Raw genomic sequence first — 21,851 nt, forward strand, 5'->3', positions numbered from 1 at the left:
CTGTCTGATGGCAGCCGCCACCAAGGTGAAGATGGGGTGGAAGGCGTGGAGGCATGATGTTTTTCCTAGCAGTTCCACTTCTGCTTCTCTGCTGGCAGAAAACCCAGTTCTCCACAGCTCATCCTACCTTGTTAGCCTAGTGGAGTTTTGTCTTCCTCTGTGCAGATCCAAAATTTATTTTGCCTACAGAACCCAAAATCCATTCACCAGCTTTCTATGAGCACAGGCTTTGTGTTTCATAAGGTTATAAAATGCGGAATCAGGCCCCTGCATGGACTTTCAAGCTTCCTAAGCCTTAAATTTCTCATCAGATTGATAAGATTAATTTAGATGCCCTGACCTCTTACCTCCCCTCTGATTAAAACCAGTAACCGATGAATCTCCAAGGAGCCTTTGGGTAAACGGGGAGGGAAAGGCATGGCTCTGCCAGCTAAATAACATTTCAGTTAAAATGTAATATATGATGCTGACTTCCTTGCATGTAAATCTTGGTTTGTAAAAATATTAAAAGGCAAAACAAACTTTCTGTGAAGAAATGAGATAGTTAACTACTGCAAACCACATCAGCTTCTTGGACATTATGCATTGGTGAGAGGAATGTCACACACCTCATCAGAGAATGTATCTGGGCCAGCTTCCAGGGAGCAGGTTTTGAATCACTGATGCAAAGAAATAAAGCAATCAAGGGCTGAGGGGTGGCAATTGGCTGCTTCCCCTAGTTTAAGAACTATTTCAGTCTTCTCACCTTTTGCAAACTGCAGAACAGAGAGTAGGTCAGGGAACAGCCTGACTGTCACCTCTAGTTCTTTTTTTTTTCCATATTATCCCAGTGCTTTTTATCCTGAGAAGCACTACAGTTGTCATCATTGGCAGCTCCAGTGCCAGGAATCTTTGAAGCAAATTAAAACATCCTGTAAGAAGCCATTTCTGTGACGGTTACCCAGGCAGACCCAGCCAGTGTTAAAGAGTTAATTAAGAAAGGTCCTTCCTTCTGAGATGGTCATCCTGAGCTCTGATGAAGGTTAGTGAAAAGCAATAGGTATTTCAGCTTGTTTTCCCAGGGAATATTGAGAACTTGGGGAATTTACCCAGGGCTATGAAGGGAATATGGATCGCTAGCCCAAATGGGAGGGGTGCTGCTGGCGGCATGGGCCAAAGCCCAGGCAGAGTCCTAGTTCTGTACTAAATAATAAGAAAGGCACAGGACAGGATAAGGCTGAAATCAGTGCTACGTTTCACCTGGTCTGCATGAAACAGCTTGTACCATGGGAAAAGTAGGTGGCAAGGTAGCTATATACAGACATGATGCAATGGAAAATGAGGCATGAATAGTAAGATGGACATTAAAATTTCTAAAATGTCAACTATCAGTGGCCTATAGCAATAAGAGGTTCCAGCAGAACACAGTAAAATAAATAAATAAATAAATAAATAAATCTCTATTGCAATGTACCTTCCTCCTATGAGTCAGAAAGAAGCCACACAATAAATGCATGTGAAGACAGAAGTCTCCCCCAGAGCAAAGCCCTTTGGTTCAGGTAGAAGAACCTTTGTGAAGAACGTGCCTGTGGCAAGAGCTTTTGCCTGCATACAAGCCCTGCTTTGAGCAGGGGTTTAGACTCTGTGGATCTCCAAAGTGGCCTTCCAACCTAAATCTTGGTTTGATTTTAAGTTAATTCCAGGTAAAGAAACAACAGATGGCACTCTAGAATATATCATAAAGCTTCTGGGGTTTCGGACCACTAAAGCATGCAGCCCTGTACAGTCTTTCTATTACTTCTTAACAAGATTTCAGCCAAAAAGGGCCCTAAAGACTCCGTGAAACAAGCTCAAGGCCGAGCCAAACTCTCCAGGGCATCAAGCTAGAATTACTCGGCCACACCTAAACACAAAATAAAGTAGTAATAATAATAAAAAAAGATTTAAAATACATTAGTAGGTGAAATGCAAGTGGAATTGCACCCTCCCCTTCTGTGGCATTAATGAGTATTGAAATCTATAGATTAACAAAGCTGTATAACAGCTTAATATCACTATATTACCAAAACCCTAAACCACTTTGTCTCATTTTAGAAAGAAATACTAACTCGATTCTCATAGAGTTAGAATAACATAAATTTGGTCTAAGTGGAAAATCAGGCCCATTTTCTTTCAAATGCAGTATTTTGCATGTACTTTCATATCACCTTCTCTGCCAATGTCTAAGCATGTGAAACGAGACCATGTTGACTTCACCCATTGCAGTTACAAGTGATGTTCAGCTGGGGCTGCATCCTACTCCTGTTCATAACAGCCTAGAATTATTCAGTTATTTAAGTCATTAAATGTTTAAATATTTTTGCCAGGGGTCAGACTGCCTGCTTCAGATTACTACCAGATGGAGATTGTTGCTAAGGTAACAGCCAACATCACCTCCCTCTGTATCCTCGGTCCTTCCCCGGCAGCGTAGGCTTATTTCTTTCTGACTGAGCTATTTGCATGTTTTGAGATACGGATGCCCGACGTGAGTGCTCTGTGTGCTGCTAAACTGTTGTGACAAGGCATCACAGTCAAAATGGGCGTTGATTTTGGTTTTACTATGGCTAGAGTCTGGGGAAATTCAATCATCAGATCCTGAAGGACTAGACTCAGGGGATACTTTTTTTTCCCCTAAACCATCCATAGCAGAGCAGAGCCAGATGAGCTGCTGACAAATGGTGACATTTGACTGTAGACCTGAGCTCAGCCATCGCTCTGCAACCGTGTGAGACACTTCAGCTCCAGCCCACCCTGAGTCATTTGCAAAATATGTATTGACAGCTCAGCTAGCCACGTTGACTCCTTTCATAGCCAAAGGATAGATTAGTCATCCTGTCTTCTGAACATCTGAGGATGAGTTGTCCGTGTTGAGGAAGAAAAAAGTCTAAATGTATTGTCTCGGTGTTGACATCTACTCTCTGGACACCTAAAGCATGATGAGATGAATCTAACCCCTTAGACACTCTAGACTGATAATCTTTGCCCAAATGTAAACATCCTCAGTGTTGACATCTCCATCTGAACAAGTATCTGGACTCCCTTGACAATTAATGAGGAAAACCAGGCACCCACAGGACACAATTAATCACATTGCAAGGGAGCGTGTGAAAATAGGTTAGGCAAAGCAAGCAAGAAATGCCTAGTGGTGTGTTGGAGATAAAGACAGGGGAATGACAGCAGCCAAAATCAGCTGCTGCTGGTGGTGTTCTCTTGTCACCCATTATAGTTTGGAGGGGAAATCTAGTAAATTTGAGGAAAGATTGCAGAAGAGTGTTAGATTTCCAGGAAAACCTGTTGGCAGTGGTATGAACCACGGGCGTTGGAGGCTAATGGTCAACCAGTAAGAGAAGAGACACATTCCTCTCTGTTAGAGCAGGTCCCACAGACATTCAAGGACCCTTCCTACAACCCTGGGTGACCAATCATTGAAGGTGATACAGAGAAATAGTAAAGGCCTCTATAAACTCACTTTTCATTCCCTCTTGGTATGGTCTCCATCTCCAGGAGGTGCCGACTGACAACACAGAGTAAACAGACAAAGCCCACTGGAATTCATTGTATCAGTACTTTTCAGTGATGTTCCTGCCAGAATGTTTCCTTGGGCACTGAAAGACGATCAAATTGTTTTGCACTAAGAAGAGACTCTCCCAAAGTTTTTAAAACTTGAGTGGGAGGAAATCAGAGACTCTGCTGCCAGCAAAGGCTGCTGGAAATGGAAATGAAAATGTCACCGAGGTTTATGTAGTGGCACTCGGCCAGAGGTGGACTGAATTAACTCAGCCAGGATAACACTAAACACTATGTACTAATAGGCTCTCAGAGTGTATTTCAGACAGATGAAAGCAATTGTCCCTTGACCTTATGCACCACAATTCACCTATGGCATTTACAATAGCCCAATACTATGCGTTCTGGAGGAAAATTATTGCTACCTTGGCAAAACTATTTCACTGTATCCAGAGCTTTCTATAAACTCTACAACACAATGGTCTTCTCTTGATAAACGCTGGATGAAGCTTCTCTGTGCTGAAGACATCACACCCCATGTGGGCCACCTACACATCATCCTGCTAACTCTTAGGCTCTTTCCACAGTCTACGGAGAAACATGAGATGAATTCTGCACCTCTGCCTTTTCTGTCCCCTAAAGGTTAACTGCAGGACACAACACAGAAGAGATGCAACCAGAGGAGAGAAAAGTCTTGAGTTTTTTTTCTGTTTGTGCAGATCCCAGACCTACCCTTCAAGACTTGCAGCCAGTAACGTGTTTCAGCCGTGCAATATTTTACTGGCTGCTCACAGCTCAGTGCCATTTCTCCATGGCTCCCTAGGGAACTATCAGTGATTTCCAGGTCTTCCCTGGTGATGAAAGCCCTCTGCAGGGTCATTCAGTGGGACAGGAGACAGAACCTCTTTGAAGCACTCATGCATGCACAACCTTCATTTATTTACTTCCTTTTCTGATGGTTGTTACTTTGACATTATCTGTTGGAGCATATTTATGGCCAATATTAACAGTGGATCTGGAGCGCACTCAAAAGTGGTAACGGACATGATATATGTCTATAGGGAAGACTTTAAGAAACTCAGACGGTCTGCAAGAACTGTGTGTTTGGAAAAGTTGTGCTGCTCATTTATCCTGACAACGAAGCAGCCATTACATCACACTTACAAATTCAGATCCAGTCCCCAGCTCAGTTACAGAACTTTACTCAGGGGCACTCTGTGAGCTTGGGAATTGCTCCAGCCAGGACAGAGGGTTGGGAGTCTTTCTCAGCACAGTCACTCTCTGGATTTTAACCCTCTGCAGCTTCATTAACATTTGGCAAACTTGATAAACATGGACTGAGGGCACTGAGAGAAACAGAATTTCTGTGAGCAATTTCTGTGAGCCTGGATGGTACCTGCTTTGCAAACGTGGTGCTGAGACAGTGCAGAAAGGTGGAGGCCCTCACATGCTGTGCTGAGCTAACACGTAATTGCAGAAGGCTCTTCTGGCTCCTCATAGCAGCTCCTCACCAGGATGAGAATCAAAGCTACCAGCTCAATTAAATGAAGATGAATTTACTGCTGCCTTCCAACTCCCAGCACCATCACAGCCCTGGGAGAGCTTAACTGGAAGTTCAGGGGGGTTGGAAACAATGCCACAGGAAAGACTTAAAGTTTGAAAGACCAGTTAAACAAAAGCAGGATCGGTGGGATACTGCAGGTAGCTGGGCTCTTGCACTGCCTGATCTATAATCCTGTCACAGCACAAAACTCCTGCGTTTCCCACAAAGTCTCCTAAATGCATCATTGGTCTCCGTACCTTTTGAGGGTTTCTTTGAAAAATATTACAGCATGCAAGTCTCTGTAAGAAAATAATCCCAGAGGGGATATAATAGCAGTTGGCATTTCTCATCAGCTCCTGCTGGCCTCAAAATTGATTTCATGTCTGAAAAGTTGGGACTAAAAATAAGAACTCTAATATTCTGTAAAACTCTTTGGTTGAATGGACCTATATAGCTGACATATTCAAGAAGCAGAAAAAAATAACAAAATTACCAAAATCTTACAAAAGCTGCCAGGGAGAAATGTTGCCCAATTCAGGAATTACATAGGTCTGGCAAAGGGCTCAGGAGTAATTTAATTGCTAGGTCCCAGAAAATATAGGTTAGTGTATTCACACCTCTGTGAGACAGGGTACATCAGAGATCCCATGCCAATGCATTAACTGGGCAACTCATGCCAACAGGGCATCTTGGGGTGTCTCTCCACCATGGGAAGAACTCAGCGTAGCATATATGTTGTATATAGCTGTAGCATCTCCCCATGCATCTGAGAACCAGCAGGGAACATGCGCGTGCCCTACTTTGAATACGCAGATTTGCCCTGTGCTAGGTGGACCTTGAGTATTCTGCAAGGATAAAGCCTGCTGAAATCCTTCAGAGCACAGATCAGCCAACAAAGAAGTTTCTAGATACTTGTTTTGCTCGGAAGGCTTTGCTTGGTTTGAATCCTGGGAACAGGGAGCTAGAGCTAGCAGTCTCCCAAACTAATCTATGCCTGAACAAGAACAGCAGTTCCCATGTAACACTTTTCATTACTATATTTCCCAGAAAGTTACGGAAGAACATAACACTTATCTCCATTTCACAGATGGAGCAATTGAGGCATCAGATCAAGCCATTCAGCTTCGCACATGGCAGGTTTAGAAACAGAAGCCGCCTCAGTGGCTGCTCGGCCTGTCTTACTTCATGCAGTAGCAGATGACAAACTCTCACAAAGTAATTACTCAGCTGAAGGGAAGCACAGAGAAAAACAACTTTCTGTGCAGATCTGGCAGGGTGACCCAGACACGTATTGGCTCAGCCTCTGAGCACGATGCAGTACTCCATCACACGGCCATCACCCTGCAGTGGCCTGTGGCTGCATTGACACTAGCGAAGCTGTCGTGTCCCAGACTGTCCTCTGGCACTGATGGCAGGTGATGGGGAACTGCCCAAGCCACTACAATTTAGCTCTTACTCTCTACAGTATGATGGGAATTGTTCCTTGAACGGCACTCGCATTTTCTATGAGAAAAACCCATCGGGACTGGTCCAAAACCAAGCTGGGGACCAGGTCTAAATCTGCTACTGGGTATACTGGAGTCCTTATGCCCAGGATTGTTTCTTGACCTTGTAAGTCTAGTTCAGGTGTTGGAAGGGCAACAGTAAAGTGCAAGGAAGCCCTTACAGGGGTAATCAGAGCAGGAGTCCTTCCAGCCAACTTGTCCTTTTTACTGGCACTGGGCAGATAATGAAGAATGAGGAATTTACAGCCCAAATTCATTTTGCATCATCCTCCTACCCAGGAGGAGTTTATTATTCTGCTGGACTGGCTTTTTCAGCCTCCTCCTTTTCCTGACTTCTCTCTCCTGGGTGATGTCTCCCAGCAGTACTCATCGCAGTTGGAGTGTTTGCAGTTAATTAACAGAGTGTTTGTTTGCTTTTGACAGGACAGGGAAGGTGAAAGGCTGGAGTTCACTGGCTTTGCAGTCAGTGCTGCCTGTGTCTGCAGCTCCCACGCTGAGGACAGCTCAAGGCTAAAGCGTCAATTAAATTCCACTTAATCCCTCTAATAATACTAAGAAAGAAAAAAAAAAAAAAGCTTCACCCTTGCATCATGCACCACATTGAGGGGATTTAACCCAGTCCTTCATGGTGCACAGCCATCTATTGCTTTCAGCCTCCCACACCCACCTCCCACCTACTGCATCAAAGCCCGCTCCACCTCTGCTGGTGGTGTTTGGTGGGACCAGCCCCCACATTAAGTAATGAAGATGCTGGAGCAACCACTGTGCCATGTCCGTGGCTCAGGCTGAGCCCAGCCACACAGCGAGCTTCTCCTGCCCAGTGTTCAAGCCTTTCTACCAACCACTGCCAACGACAGCATCTTTCCCACTCCAGAAGGAGAATAATTCTGGGGCTCAGAATGGGGGGAAAAATCAAACACAAGTCGGAACAAAATGAGCGGAGAGCTGGCGCTTGCACACAGGCTGTACAGCACCTGCTTCCACCTGCAGCTGCAGGCGTATTATCATATGTGTGTGCAGTGTTTGAATTTCTATCATGGTGTGATCTTACGTACAAGGGTGCATTGAACAGATGCAAATGGACACTGAAAGAAGTGCAGAGCAGCCAAACCCAAACCTCAGTGTCTATGCAAAGACATACAAACCCCTGTGTATCCAAATATTTGTGCTTTATATTCGTATTGGGTTGTTTGATGCATGGAATTGTTCTTAACTGTTCTAGATCCTCTCTGTAAAGCCCAGACCATCAGATAAGATGCTGTCTTTCTTGATACTCCAACAGAGGCTGAATCTGCCTGTATAAATTGGCAGTGGATTTATACAAGACTCATTATACTCAGATTGAGCAAAACATACTTCTACTGAAAAAATATTTGGGGAAAGATACTGTGTGCAGGACATTCTGGAAGTTTAATACGTGTGAACACCATCACAACTTTTGCTTAGGTATTATTTACGTACAAACATTTCATCAGCTGCCCCATTAGTAAAATCTCAAGCTGCTTTCCTGGAAAGAAATAGAAGTTTTATATATGTGTAGAATGTTTTTCTCATATACATGTGAATTTCCATGAAATGGCCCATAAACTGCCCTGCGTTTTGCTCAGCGCACACAAAAGGACATTAACCCACCCCATGAGAAGAGCTGCACCAGCTCCGGTCCTCCCCAGTGAGTCCACCCTGCCCTGCAGGACACTGCTGAAACACGGGAAAGTTTTGACCTTCCCAAGGAGTTTCGGCAAGTCAGGCCCTGGCACGTGGATCACTTGGAAAAAAACAGCCCTTGTTCTGTCAAAGTGCTGTCTTTCCCCTGCAGAGAGCAGTAATCGTATTTCTCATTTGAATTTCCCCTAAACAGGAGTTATTGCCCATATGTTTGATTTGTGAGGCAATTAAGCAGGTTGGGATTCTTTCCTCATACTTTTCCCATTTTCAGGCTTGACTGCTGACTCCTTTAGATGCAGCTTATTTGTTCTTGCAGATAATGTCATTTATACTGCTAAAAAAATAATTTCTGAGCACATGGATTCAATGGCCCATAAGCTCTGATTGTATTTTCACAGATGCATTTTTTTAAGGCCAGAAGGAAATATTATCATCACCATCTAGCCTGACCTCCAGCATAACACAGAAGATAGAAATTCACCCTGTAATTTCTGTGCAGCGCCTTGTAATTTCTGCTTCAGCTAGAGACATGAAGAAATATCCATCCTTCCCTTCATTTTTTTGCCGTAAGAATATACCACGTCACTAAGCAAGGTAATTCAACCACTTTGATATTGGAAGAATTTGATTGACCTGTGTGAGTATATTTGTATCAGATATATTACCTCAGACTTTCTTTGACATATATGGTGATTTTCTGTGACTGATGAAGATTCAGTGTAGTATTTTTTTTTCCTCCAGCAAATTTATTACTCTTGAAATTGCTAAGTTAGAGCTGATCAGAGAATAGTTGCATTTGTTTTGCAGGCATGATGGCTTGTTTTGCTGCTTGTAACTGAAAAAAAGGCTGTGTTCGTGAAATCAAGTTCGACATTTTTCATTTCTCCTCCTGGAAATTTCCAATCAATATGAAATGAGAGATTTTATGTAATGAGGATTTTTCTTCTGGTGTGACATTTTGATTCGTAACTGCCAACATTTGAACGTGTTTATTCTCACCTTTAGGAAAGGAAGCAGGAGGGAGCACACACCAACGAGAGACGTCTCCCTCTCTGTCCAAGCCCTGGAGAGCCAGACAAATGTGCTTAGCAGGGTCGGTGCTGCTGGCGAAAGAGGCTGCTGATCGTTTTGCCTTAAGGTAAAAAGGTGTAGGGATTCAGAAGTCTGCAGATGGCAATATGCTAACGCACACAGGATTTAAATTTGGTAGGATTATTTTCTTTTCCTACACAATATTTTGATTACACTACAGCTATAATTACTTGAGTTAAAATGGGATTTATAATGCATTTAAAAGGTCTTTTCCTGCCTTCTCACATTTGCCTAGACTTCTCAAGTGCTTGGAAGAAAAGCCAAAAATCAAGACAACTTAGTACGTGTGTACATTTAATGAAGCCAGTGCAGTCCCACGAGCAGCGCTGCGGGGTCTGGATCCATTGCATCTAAGCTGCACAGTAACATGCAGTTAGAAAAAAAGAGATTCAGAGGAGCCAGTTAAAACACAGCCATACAAGGCATTTTATTGCTCTTACATGGATTCCAATTCATCTCAGCCAGAAAAGCTCTTGAGTCTATATCAGAGGTGAACAAGGGAGCTTTTTAAATTAACAGCAGCTTACGGACTGAAAGTCAATGAGAGAATATATGACACACCAAGGCAGAAAAGAGCACAGTCATAATACTGTATCCAGCTAGCAGGAGGCTACGAGGAGCCATCATGTAATCAGGATCCCTCTCTTGCAAATAAATTGCATGGGAGTGTTTGTCTCAGGTACTTTTCCACCTCTAGCTACTGTGAGCTTCCAAGTATGTGATCTCTGATGTATTTATTTCAGACCACCAGCTGTCTTAGGGCAGTACAGACGTACACCCAAGCACATGGAGACTTGAGTCCACCTTGCTTTTAGCGTGGACAGCTCCTGCAGCCTTAAATATTTCCTCTGTTGTAGCATATTGCTTAAGAGAGTCTTAAAAGAGTCACTGTCCTGAAGACTAGAGCAACCCAAGCATGCTTCAGCATCAGGCATGGCCAATATCCTGCTGCCAGGTGCCAGGCAGGCACCTGAATGTGGCATAGCTGAGAGCCATGGGCTAACTGAGGCAGAGAGGTGGGTCTTTGAGAAGATGATGCGGACCACCTGTCCCTGTGAAACAGGCAAGTTGAAAGAGGAAAACTGGTACTGTGGTCAAGCAATTGCTAAAAAAGTCTTATGAGATTGGATCCCAACCCCTAGGCTAGCTCAAGTCTATGTGAAATGCAAATTCTTTGGAGCTCTTAAACTCAATTTCTAAATGTCCCTGTTGTGACCAAGGCTCCCAAATCACCTTCTGAGAAACCTGACTTCAGTACTTCCTCATGCTTCTGTTGTCCAACTTCAGATAGAGCTAATGCACTTTCCTTTGCACCCTAGGGTGGCATGAAGAACCCTAAACCATACAAAAACGAGGTGCAGACAAAATTCTTGCCTCTGAGTTGAAACCCAAAAACTTTGCAGACAACAGGCCAGTGCCTCTGGCTGATTTATGGAACTTTTTCAATAGCCTTTGGTCTTCATTGTTCTGGAGCAAGTGGTGGAGATTTTAACTGCTGCTGCAATGGCAATTATAACAACGATGTGCCACTTTTAGATTTACTGGTTAAAATCGTGCTACCTGACACTGGCAATTTCTTATGCAATAAATTCTAAAAAAGCAACTAAAACAAGCTTCTAATTATGTACAGATCCTGCTTTGGTTTGATTATAATTCCCAGTCCTGCAGAGCAGGGTGTAATTATTATTTTCTCATCTGTTAACAGGGGAATAAAATATTAGAAATGTTGACTGCATCCCTATTTATCAGAGAGGAAAATTAGTGCAACTCTTCAGTGCCAAGAATGTGAGCCCATGGCCACGTTTGCAGGGTACTGAGTTTCAGAGTGATGGACCTCATTTAAGATGATCCTTCCAGGAGGCAGCAGCTGAGACAGCACAATGGCCATATGTAGTGAGAGCCGAGACCCAGAAGATGGTTGCTGTAAAGGAGCAGAAATGAAACTGATCTTCTGAGTAGCTGAAAAGGACCCTGGAGTATGTGATTTACAGTTTATCAGGAAAAAAAAAAAAAAAAGTAGAGAGGAATGGAAATAACAAAAGCAGAAAACTTGATTTTCATTAAAAGTTTTTAGTTTCTTGCCAGAACTTTTTGATATCTTGTTAAAAGAAGTCTGTGGCCTTGAGGATTTTTATTTGTCTGGAAAAAATAATACAATGAGGGAAGTCAGGCTCTTTCTATGAACATCTCTGCCTCATGAAAACTTCTGGTTTCCTCTTGAGAAACATTATTCTGCTTTGAGTAATGTCAGTTTGAGGTACTTCTTAGAATCAGGTCTCTATTTAATAAATTAACTTTGGGCAACAACTTTGGTGTCACCATAGCATCCAGAACATCAGCTGCATTAGTAGCACCAAATGGTGTTTCTGACAAGGTTTTGTGGCTTCCCAATGAAATAATCCCCAGCCTGTTCTGAGTTTTTAAACAGAGAAACAGGTCAGAAATGTCCAGCCCTGACATAGCCCAACTGGGATGCTTTCATCGGTGATGCATTTTTACATTTTCAGAACCATGTTTGGCACAAAAGTGTGGATAGTCCTCTGAAAAGAAAGCTTTTCTTATCTCTGGCTCTGAAAGAATCTAAGGATTTTCTCCCCCAGCCAAGTAAAATCACAAAATCCACAGATCTTTGCATATTCAATGTTTTCTATCTTCAGACTGCAATCACTTATCTCTGCTATTTAACAAGCATTAAAAAGCTCTCATCTACTGGAGTGGAAAGCTGAAATACTAAGCTATGCATGAAGATAATTTATTGACCTAAAATATCTAGCAAGGTTACCAGGTTTAGGTTTTACTCATTTATTCTTTTGCTTGCTACTTCAAAGAGAAAATTAAGACAAATTATTATTTGTAAAAACAGTAAACTAGGTCATTGCAAATGTCATAGAGGAAGCATTACAACAAAATATCTACCATTAAACTGCCAGAAGGAATTATTTAGGATAATTTTAGACTTAAGTGGAGTGGAGTGTACTTTTAAACTGGACCTCGGGGAATTCATTTGTACATTTTCAGCCCTTTTACTCAATGTCATGTGTAGGATTGGGGTTTTTTTCTTCGTTAATTATACAGGCAGGGGTATTAATCTGCACTTACTGAGCCAAGCAAAAAAACATCTAGGTTTGAGCGGCCGCCTTTGTAGTTAAGAGAGAGAAGGAGGCAGCCCTGAAGGACATGAGGTGCCTCCCGTGATAGTGGATGTCGGACAGGGAAGATGAATTGTCCTCTTGGAGCATCTCACTCCTTGATAACTGCAAAGCAAACCCAGAATGACTACTTCAGATTTACACATCTACATCTAGATGAGATTAATACTGTACTCAAGAAAAGAGAGTCTGTGAGAGTCAGGGCAAGGCAGGATCAAAGCGGGAAGGCAGCAGCTCAGCGGCGTAGTCTGCTTCTAAAATACTAGTGACTGAGCTAGTGCAGGAGAAGAAAACCCTGGCAAAGGGGGTACGCTGCAGAATTTCTGAGTAGTGCAAACTGGCCTTGCTTCTCAGGAGTGTTTTTGGGTTGGGATAAAAGTGATGTTCTCACTCAGCAAACAGAGTACAGACTGAGGATCAAAACCCGAACACCTAGCAGCTCTAAAGCTCCTCCAGGCACGAACAAGCTTGTTCGGGGAGGAGACCTGCAAAATCCAGAGCAGCAGGAGAGTTCTGACAGGATTAAACAGAGCATGGGCTCAGGAGGGGCAGGGGGGTTGTTTGAAGCTGACAGACAGAACAACACAATAACAAGGATTCCAGCTTGCCAGCAGTTTTGAAGTTGATCATTTTTCTTACTATTAGGATTTTTTTCCCCCCAACAGAGAAAAAGTGTCTCCTAAAACCCTGGATGTGTAGCTACGTAGGAAAGACAGATGTAAAGAGAATAGTGCAAAAGACTTCTGAAAAAAACCCACCCTAATCCCAGAAAACGAAAATAAATAAATAAAAACAACAACAACAATAATAATAATAATAATAATAGTATAATTCAAAGATCAGTATTTTGAAGGCATTTTTCAGCAGTTCTACTGGCTTCCTTTTTAGCCTGGCCGATTACAGCAGATCTGGCGTGGCTGGACCAGGGAGGTGCAGAAACCAAACTCATCATTGTGCAAAGGCACATAAAGATCAAGCTTGCTCCTCTCAGCTGAAAGGTAACTAGGGTTGGAGTTCGACGACACCATGGATGGAAAGATAGAGTTGGAATGAAATTGTTTTGGACACTGTAGAAATAGAAAAATAGATCTGCCCTTTGTGGACGGGTAGACTGAGGGACAGTGAGTTAAACGGACAGAGCTGACTTACAAGCAGAGAGCCTGTGGGGCAGATCTTTAGCATTCATGGCACTTACTACCAACCACCGCAGCAAGTGATGATGACGCTAATTGAAAAAAGAGCCAGCTGTAGCGGGGGAAGCTGTCACCTGTCACACCCAAGGGCACCCTGTGTCAGGCTCAGTGTGACAGTCAGCAGAGTCCCAAAGCAAGCGATCTACCACAGCACTTCCTTGGCAGTCACTGAAAGAGGGTGTTGAACCTGAAGAACTTCTTGTAAGCAACAGCTTGAGAACATCCTTCGATTTCATTATGCCCCACCAGCCTCGTAGCCCTCAGCTGTACTTCCCTCCCAATAAATCCTCTTGTGACAGCTGCTTTTTCCCTTTAATCTATGGATGATTCAGGAATCTTTCCTGATAACCAAAACCCTCCAATTGTAACTTTTATTCATGAAAATAGAGACTTAACCTTCAGGTGCCTGCATTGTCTTGACAGAGTTCCAGTCATAAAAATCTCTCATGCAACTTGGGCGCTGATGGATTGGAAGCCATAAATCTTGCTGTTATTAGAGCCATAGTTCTCCACGCTCATCGCAACGAGTACTCACCAGCCATAAATCCTTGTCTCCTTTTCTAAAAGAGCCCATTTTGAATGCTTCAGTGAGATCTGGATTATACTTTAGCTATTTGGGTGCTTCTTAAAAAAGACATTAGAGGCAGTCTCAGAGAGAAAACGAGTCTCCCGGTGAAGCTTTCAAAGGAATCCCAACTTTAACACAAACACCATTGCTGAAGCAACAAGGGAAGCAGTTGAAGAATTTTCTTCCTTAAAATGTTTTCCTTGTTCTTTAAACACCAGTTGAACAGAACTGGAGACCAGACACTTAGGGATTCATTGCTTGTTTTCAAATGAAGACACCCAGAAATAACAAACAACTTTGACCAGACGTAGGGTGATATTTAGATGTAGAGATGAAAAGCTGAGACTGTCTTCAGATCAGGGTAGAAATATACTCCTGAAGTGATTTTCAAACCACAAAGCATTCTGTGAAGAAAACTCCTTAAAGCAGCATTTCCTTATCTTTTGTAGACAGGACCAGACTGATAACCAGTTGCTCCATAAAGCAGATAGCACAAGTTATTTTTTTCCAGTAGCAGTATCAAAAAAGAGTTAATTCGGTTTGTGAATTGAGAAATGCATTTATCAGTTTTGAATTCTGGTTTGTTGCACTGAGTGAAAAAGACTTTTTAAACTTTTACAGAGCCTGAATGATGCTTGCTTCCAACTCTATGTCCCTGAAGAGATACTATACATCCCAGGGTGTTCCTAAGGCCAGGGCTCTGAAAAAAAACTGTGTGAATAAACCCTTCAAGACAGATGGCAGAGGTGGACAGAATGAGCAGAAGTAACACTGACATCGAGCTGCACGTTCAGGTATCCTCCTCAAAGATCTCAAGTAGACCTTCAACAAAATCCAGGAGCCCTCTGCCTACAAATGGTGATGGAAGACCTCCGTCTCCTGTGTGTGTTCATACAACTTTGAATGTATGAACATTTACAAGCACCCACCTACTCACACCTGTGCAAATTCACGCAGGTATACTCACATGCTATACGCTCTGAAATATCAGAAAACGCAGTGCCAGACACATAGGCTCAGCCTCACCAAGATGAAACTTCTCATTTGAAAGGTGGTGCACTGGGACCAAAACTAGGGAAAGAAAAGGGACTCAGTGTCACCTGCTACCCAAAGTAAGCGTCCCTTGTACAGAAGAAAGCAGAATCTAGCCCCTAAGTCAAGGCAAGCACTCGGACAACTTGGCTAACAGAAATACTGGAATTCGTGTTGCACATCGCTTTCTTAAATGGCAACTGAGAGCCTTTACCAACTCCTGGAAGTGTTTGGGTCTTTGTCAAGTAATTCTGGATTGTAAGCTCTGGTGGACGCTTCTCTGTATTGTAGATTAAGTGTGGTGATCTCTAACATCTTCAGGAAGAGGCTCACTGCAGGCGCCAAGAGCAAAGGCATGCTGTGCCCCAGCAGGCTGGGGTTGGTGGATGTTGACAAGGTCAGGAGAAGGAGCACAACCAGGGAACCACCTTACCTCTGCCACAAGGACACAGTCACAGGGAAGGAAACCACCCACCCAGAAAATTTCAAGTGTAATTTAATTGGAAACATTAATGTCTCTAAGCTCAAAGTTCTTTCAGGCAAACAGATGCACACCCCCAAAATAGCCATCACAAGTATTTTCCTCCTACTCAGCAGGAAAAGGCACCAGGAATAATTGAATGGCTTGAGTCATTAGTTGCACATTGATGACAGGGGATGACGCCAAATCCTGGAGCTTGGCAAGGAGATGGAGATCCCATTATAGTTTCTATTACACTTGCAAGATCAGAGTGTGAAAGCTCCTTACTACAGCATTAAAAAAGGTTTCTTTTTCCCCAGTGAAAGCTCTTGGTGACCAAAATAACATCTTGTGTATTCTTTTTTTTTTTTTTTTTTTTTTTTTTTTTCAGAGAGAGGAGAGATACGTATATGCAACTCCCTGGTGCAAGTCACGTAGCAAATGCAGTGATCCCCTTGCACTGAGCAACTGGCAGCTCAGCCCCTGCCCTTTGCACCAAGCATGGTCAGCAGATTTCTTGCCTGTTCCCAAGGCTCTGGGCCATAGGACAAAGGGACAGTCAGGGCATGGCCCTACGGCAAGTCCCCAGAACACGAGACTGTTGAAGAAGTGTGGCTTCTCTTACTTCTTTTCTGGTGCTTGAACTTTCAGGTCATTCTTTCAGGCTTCCCCTAACAACCAAGTCAGTGGAAAACTCCCTGCTGGAACAAAAAGCAGTATTTCTCACTGATTCACAAAAGCATTCAGAAAATCATCAATTATCACAAGGCAATAAAACCATGAGATCCAGCAAGGGAAGGATTGCCGTAGGATATTGCCTGGAACCCATCACTGGGGACTGTTTCCATTATTTTTTTTAATTGAAAAATCAATTACTGTGATTTTTCCCTTGCATAAAAAGCAAGTCCCTCACTTAAGCCATATCAGATTGATACCCAGGATTAAATCCAGCCCTTATTCATTGATAAACACAGATGACCAAGCAGGTGGCATCTGAGGAAGAAAATTCTGTGTTGATAGCACATGTGGAACTGCCTGTGACCCCAGCCATATTGAGAAGGAAGCAGATTTTCTCTCCAGATGGCAAGCTTTACTTATTCTAATTACAGATATGTCCTGAAACACCTGAACACTCTCCACATACACACTGAAACATCACTTTACAGGCTGGTGATTTGAAGTAAAATTTAGTTATTTAGCAATTTTGAAAAAATCAAAATTTCAGCTCTCTTTGCTGCCTGCTTGCTTTCTCCAAGCAGCCTCTTGCAGTCGGTGTGTTGTACAGGTCTCCTTGGCTGCAGTGTAGGGCATGTCTGGAATAAAAAACTTCCAGAAAGAGCAAAATAAGCTTTAAAATTAATCCTGGGATTAATTAGGAGGGAGATAGAAGTATAGAGGTCCAAACTGCCTTACTTCCTAATTAAAGACTGTTCACTTCACAGCCTCATGATTCTGAAGCGGTACAGATAGGGCCAGGTATTTAGCAGCACAAGTCGATCCATCCCTATTGACTTTGCAAAGTCAACGTACGCCTCTCCTCCCCAACCTGACACACTTGGAAATCACTGATGAGACTCACAATGATTTGCATGGCACTTTGGGTCAGGCCAGTAAAAATGATCCATACTTATTAATTCTTAGAGTGTGTGGCTGGTCATTAGGAGATTTTCCCCCTTGCCTCCCCCTCTTCCTCGTTCAAAGTCCACAGAGGGAAATCCTACTTTTTCTCAGCACGGGGCTGTGAAAAGGAACATGTTTCATTTTAATTCATCCCACTGTTAGACAGGGTAAGCCAATATAAAGCCTTATTTCTCTACTAAGTAACTGCTTTGCTCAATTCACAGGAAAAGACCAAGGTTTGCTGAAAAAAAAGAGTTGTCATCTCAGGCTGCCTGGTATCTGATAGAGATGCACTGAGAAGAAGGAAATGCCTTCCCCATTCAAAAGGATGCTTGAAATGTCACAGCAGATTCCTCCCACCCCCCACCCCTTTATTTTTTCTACGAAGTGACAACTAAACTTTGAAATCTTAAAAAGTGTTGTGACTCCAGGCAACCCAACCATTTTCCATGACATGGTGCCTCAGGCTGTGATTTCAAACTGTGTGAAGCCTAAGGGGGTTGTGTAAATTATTGGCCGTCAGTTTAAAATGAGGTGATTTTTTGTTCGTGTTTTTTTTTTTTTTTTAAAGTCAGGACAATGATCATTTCATTGCGTATTTAAAGGTGCACTCTGTTGCGTTTTCCAGAGGTGGAGACAAGTGGAATTCATCAGCCACAGTTCCCAACCCCTCTGACAGCTCTGAAGATAGACACAAAAAGCTGATACCCGAAGTGTATCCAAATGAGATAAAAATCAAGGATTTTTGTTATAACCCAATGCACACACATACCCTCTGCATGTCTAATGCCAGGCGTTACTTTGTGGTGACTTGAAATCCAGCAGCAGTTTTTATTGACTGAACGTATGCCAGAAAATCATTTCGCAAACGTCAATGGGCTTGAAAAAGAAATGAAAAATTCATCTAGGGAAAGAGACAAATGAGCTTAACTCATTTCTTCTCCCAGAGTTAACAAGTGTTTAAAGGATTTTATTCACCACTGCCAGTGTTAAATCTGTGCAATGTGCTGCAATGTGAACGCACCTTCCTTGTAAAGCCATTTTACAGTTACGGCACCTGCCTGGCAGTTCAACAAAATACTTTGTCAGAAAGTGGTCAAGTGCAGAGCTCAAAATTACTTTCGTGCATGAAGCAGTTATGGTGAAAACAAAGTGGGCATGCAGTAACTGCCGAAATGAAATATTTGCATCTTTCCTTTTAAATCAAAATGTTTCATTTCAGACTTAAAAGAACTTCTTTGTGAAGTATTTTGGAAATGAAATGTAATTTCAAACCCAGATCAAGGTGCTCTCAGTGTCTAGGTAAGTGAACTGAATCCTTCCACCTTCTTCTTCATTCTGAGTTGAAAGTGAAAGCTTCACAGTGATTTAAGCAAAAATTTTATTTGTGGATGAAGAGAAATTTAATTTCATGAAGAGTGTTGTTTTTCATGTTTTCTTGTTTGCTCTGAATGGGAAAAGTATTTGAAGTCTCCAGCAAAAACTCTTTCTACATCCAGCAAGGATCTTGGGTGCAAAACATTTATCCTCTCTAAGCTCTCACGTAGGGCCGGATAGTTTTAGCTTTTTAGGGTAGTTCCACTTGATGTATCTAGTTCTGGCCTCCTAGACCAAAGGTAGATTGACTATAAAGAGTTTCTCAAAATATGGCTCTTCTGCTTCGCCAAGGCAGAGAACTGAATTATTAGGGTCAAGTACAGTGCGGTTCATTACCCATCTCTGCCCTGCTATGGCCTTCGTGATGCTAAAGAATGACAGCAAAAATGGATTGGCCTCGTGACAAATTTAAAGCAATAACGGTGTCGCTGATTTTAGGGCTGCTGACATTTTCCACTTAAGCCTGGAAGGATTGTCTGGCCTGATTGGAAAGCAGCACCGTTAGCTATGGCCCACAAACAGCAGAAGCATGAGATCGTCTGATTCTAGAAGAAATATGATTTTTCCATACTGTCACCACATGTGTTTGCCTACCTGAGAGTTTTTTACTATCTCTGAGCTTCAGTTGTTTCTAGGCAGTTGGGAATTACCTAACCTTGCCAAATGCTGTTAGTCCAATCCCTCACCTCTGATTCTGGCACATCTCTGTTCTTCAAAAGGCTGAAAACAGGGTAGTATGCACATCAGGGCTTTTTTAACTATCTCTAATTTTCAGAAAATCTCCTTGTTCTTATCGTCTGACCAAGGCAGAGCAGAAGCTCCTGTTTCCCAAGGTTCCAGCACACATTTGCAGACCCATAAAGCAGCTATATTCGTATTTAGCAACTCTATGGGGTCTTAAATGTGGTGTTTGGTGATGGATATGACAGGTTCCAAGGCACCCAAGACAGTGGCTTGTTATTTTTGAGCTCCATGGAGGTAATGAAGGTGCAAAGACCTATAAAAGCAGAAGGATAGCCCATGCTAACCTCCTCTTTTAAACACAGGAGAAACACCGCAATGCAATGACTCCTGGCGATCCTCAGATTATTGCTCTGGCCATGGAAAGCCAAAGATTTCTACCACTCCTCCTAAGAGCAAAACTTTTGCCATCAGGAAAAATACATTTCTGTGTAATCAAGATTTCCTTAGGAAGCTTCTCAGTTTGGATAGCAGGGGGAGAGAACTACAACCAACTGTAGTTCGTAACTTCAGGTTTACAAAAAAAGGCGTGTTCTTCTATTCTTTCTTATGTCATAAATGACAGGGAAAAAACCCTGAAACAGTATGCTTCCAGAGCATTTTTCAGGACTCTTATACACTCAGTTGAGTGTTGTGATTATTAACCTTGGAATCACAGGATTGCTGAAACTTCTTCCAATCCCAGCTGCCAAAGCCAGCTTGAACAAATTGTGCCTGGAGGCTGTGGCACCAGCGGGCAAAGATCTAAAAGCAATTGTCTGTAAATACCACCTGGATCTACCTCACTCAGCAGCCAGAATTTAAGACCCATTCCCTCTGTGCGCAGTCCTCATCTCCCTCCCTCTCTAGTGATGAAGCTCCCTAGGTGTTTTTGGAGGTCAGCTCCCCTCCGTGCAGCTGGGGTTGGTGGAAAACTCTGAGCTTCCCTCTGTAATTACCAGCTCTCAGCCTGGCTCAGCGAATGCTTTGATTCCCGTTCCTGGATGTGCTATGTATCAAATTCTTCTGGTAATCATGGTCTAAAATGCTTAGGGTTGGAGATTAAAGGAGAATGTGCTCTCTCACAAAGGGACATTGAGCCCTGGAAAGGTTGTAGTCATGCTCATTGAGGCCCAGGGCTGGCTATTAGCGCAGGAAAGCGTGGAGGTGAGCTTCAGAAAAAAACCCTAAGAAGTCATGGGAGTAGAACATGATAAAACTCATAACCTAGATATGACCAGGGCACCCGCTTCCCAGATGCAACATCAGAGGGGTCAGGGAATGGCCCCAGAGACCTTTCTAAGTGGCAACCCTTTCATCTGGTACATAATCAAGCTGAAACACTCACTGGCACAGGATCTGAGGGGTCCAGAGTTGTTTCAAGAGGGGTTTAGATAGTCTCAAAGGCTCCTGGATGTTACTGAGCAATAGTCCAGGTACAGCTCCAGCAAATCTGCCTTAGCTGAGGTACTGGGGGGATGACAGACCGCCTGCTCCTTGTGCTCTACCCCAAAAAGCTCATGGCTTGCAAACGTATGAATTCTGCCCATGCTAGCGACCTAATAAAAATAGGAAGGATCCAGATAACTAGAGGTGACAACACCTGGAAGAAGACGGGTATGGGAATGAAGGAGCCAAAGCACAGAGCTGAGGACTAGCAGTTGTCATTGATGACTGACGTAGAAAGTGCCAAGATCTGAACCTGCACAGACATCTTTGTGTGCTCAGGGGCAAGTGAGGACTGGTTCTCCCTGAGGGTGAGGCAGATCTTCGGGAGCTAATGAGCCTGGAAATTTCCATCATCACCCAGCAGCTCTAGGATGTTTCTCGGTCCTAACCCACCACACAGATCAGAGGATGAACAGAGGAGGCTGGCATCAGTTCGCTGCAGACTGAGAGCGCTTCTGCCTACAGAACAGCACATGGACACCATGCAAGGCACAACATCACCTGGAGCATGTTGCATGGAGGAAACCCCCCCAGCTCTTGCCACCCCCACCACTGTCGATGCTCCCTTGTGGTCTGCTCTCTCCCTCCCCATTTTGGCTTTCCCACCCTTTCAGCCAGGTGAGCTTGCCGCTTCAGCTCACTCGCTGCAGTTACAATGGATCAAACTGACACCAAAACATGCAGGTGATCTGGAGATGAAGCACCATCTAACCCAGCCTGGTTGCATGCTGGAGTCCCACGTGCAGATGGGCTCCACATCAGCAGGTGCAGCAGAGTTTTTGGAGGTGATTTATATTTGGGAAGGGAACTGGGCAACAGAAAGCAGCTGAAACTGTCAAACAGAAATGCAGCAACTTGAATGCAGCTGTTAAAGTGTTAATAAGAGAAAAGCAATTTCCCCTCCCAGCTCAGCTGTGGGACAAGGGGTTTACATCACCTCCAGCATTTAATTT

The 21,851-nt window shown here is 43.2% G+C and overlaps 1 protein-coding gene across 1 annotated transcript in view; it reads right to left on the reverse strand.

Moving 5' to 3' along the window:
- Positions 1–21,851, reverse strand: part of LOC308055493 (acid-sensing ion channel 2-like) — a 103,820-nt gene that overhangs the window by 32,305 nt on the left and 49,664 nt on the right. The window contains exon 2 of the mRNA XM_080369469.1: positions 1–21,851. This exon is cut by the window's left edge and continues 32,305 nt beyond it; it is cut by the window's right edge and continues 14,044 nt beyond it. The gene's annotated coding sequence lies outside the window, so the exon portion shown is untranslated.

Source organism: Falco punctatus (assembly GCF_963210335.1).
Source record: "Falco punctatus genome assembly, chromosome: 19".
In the NCBI taxonomy this organism is placed as follows: domain Eukaryota; kingdom Metazoa; phylum Chordata; class Aves; order Falconiformes; family Falconidae; genus Falco; species Falco punctatus.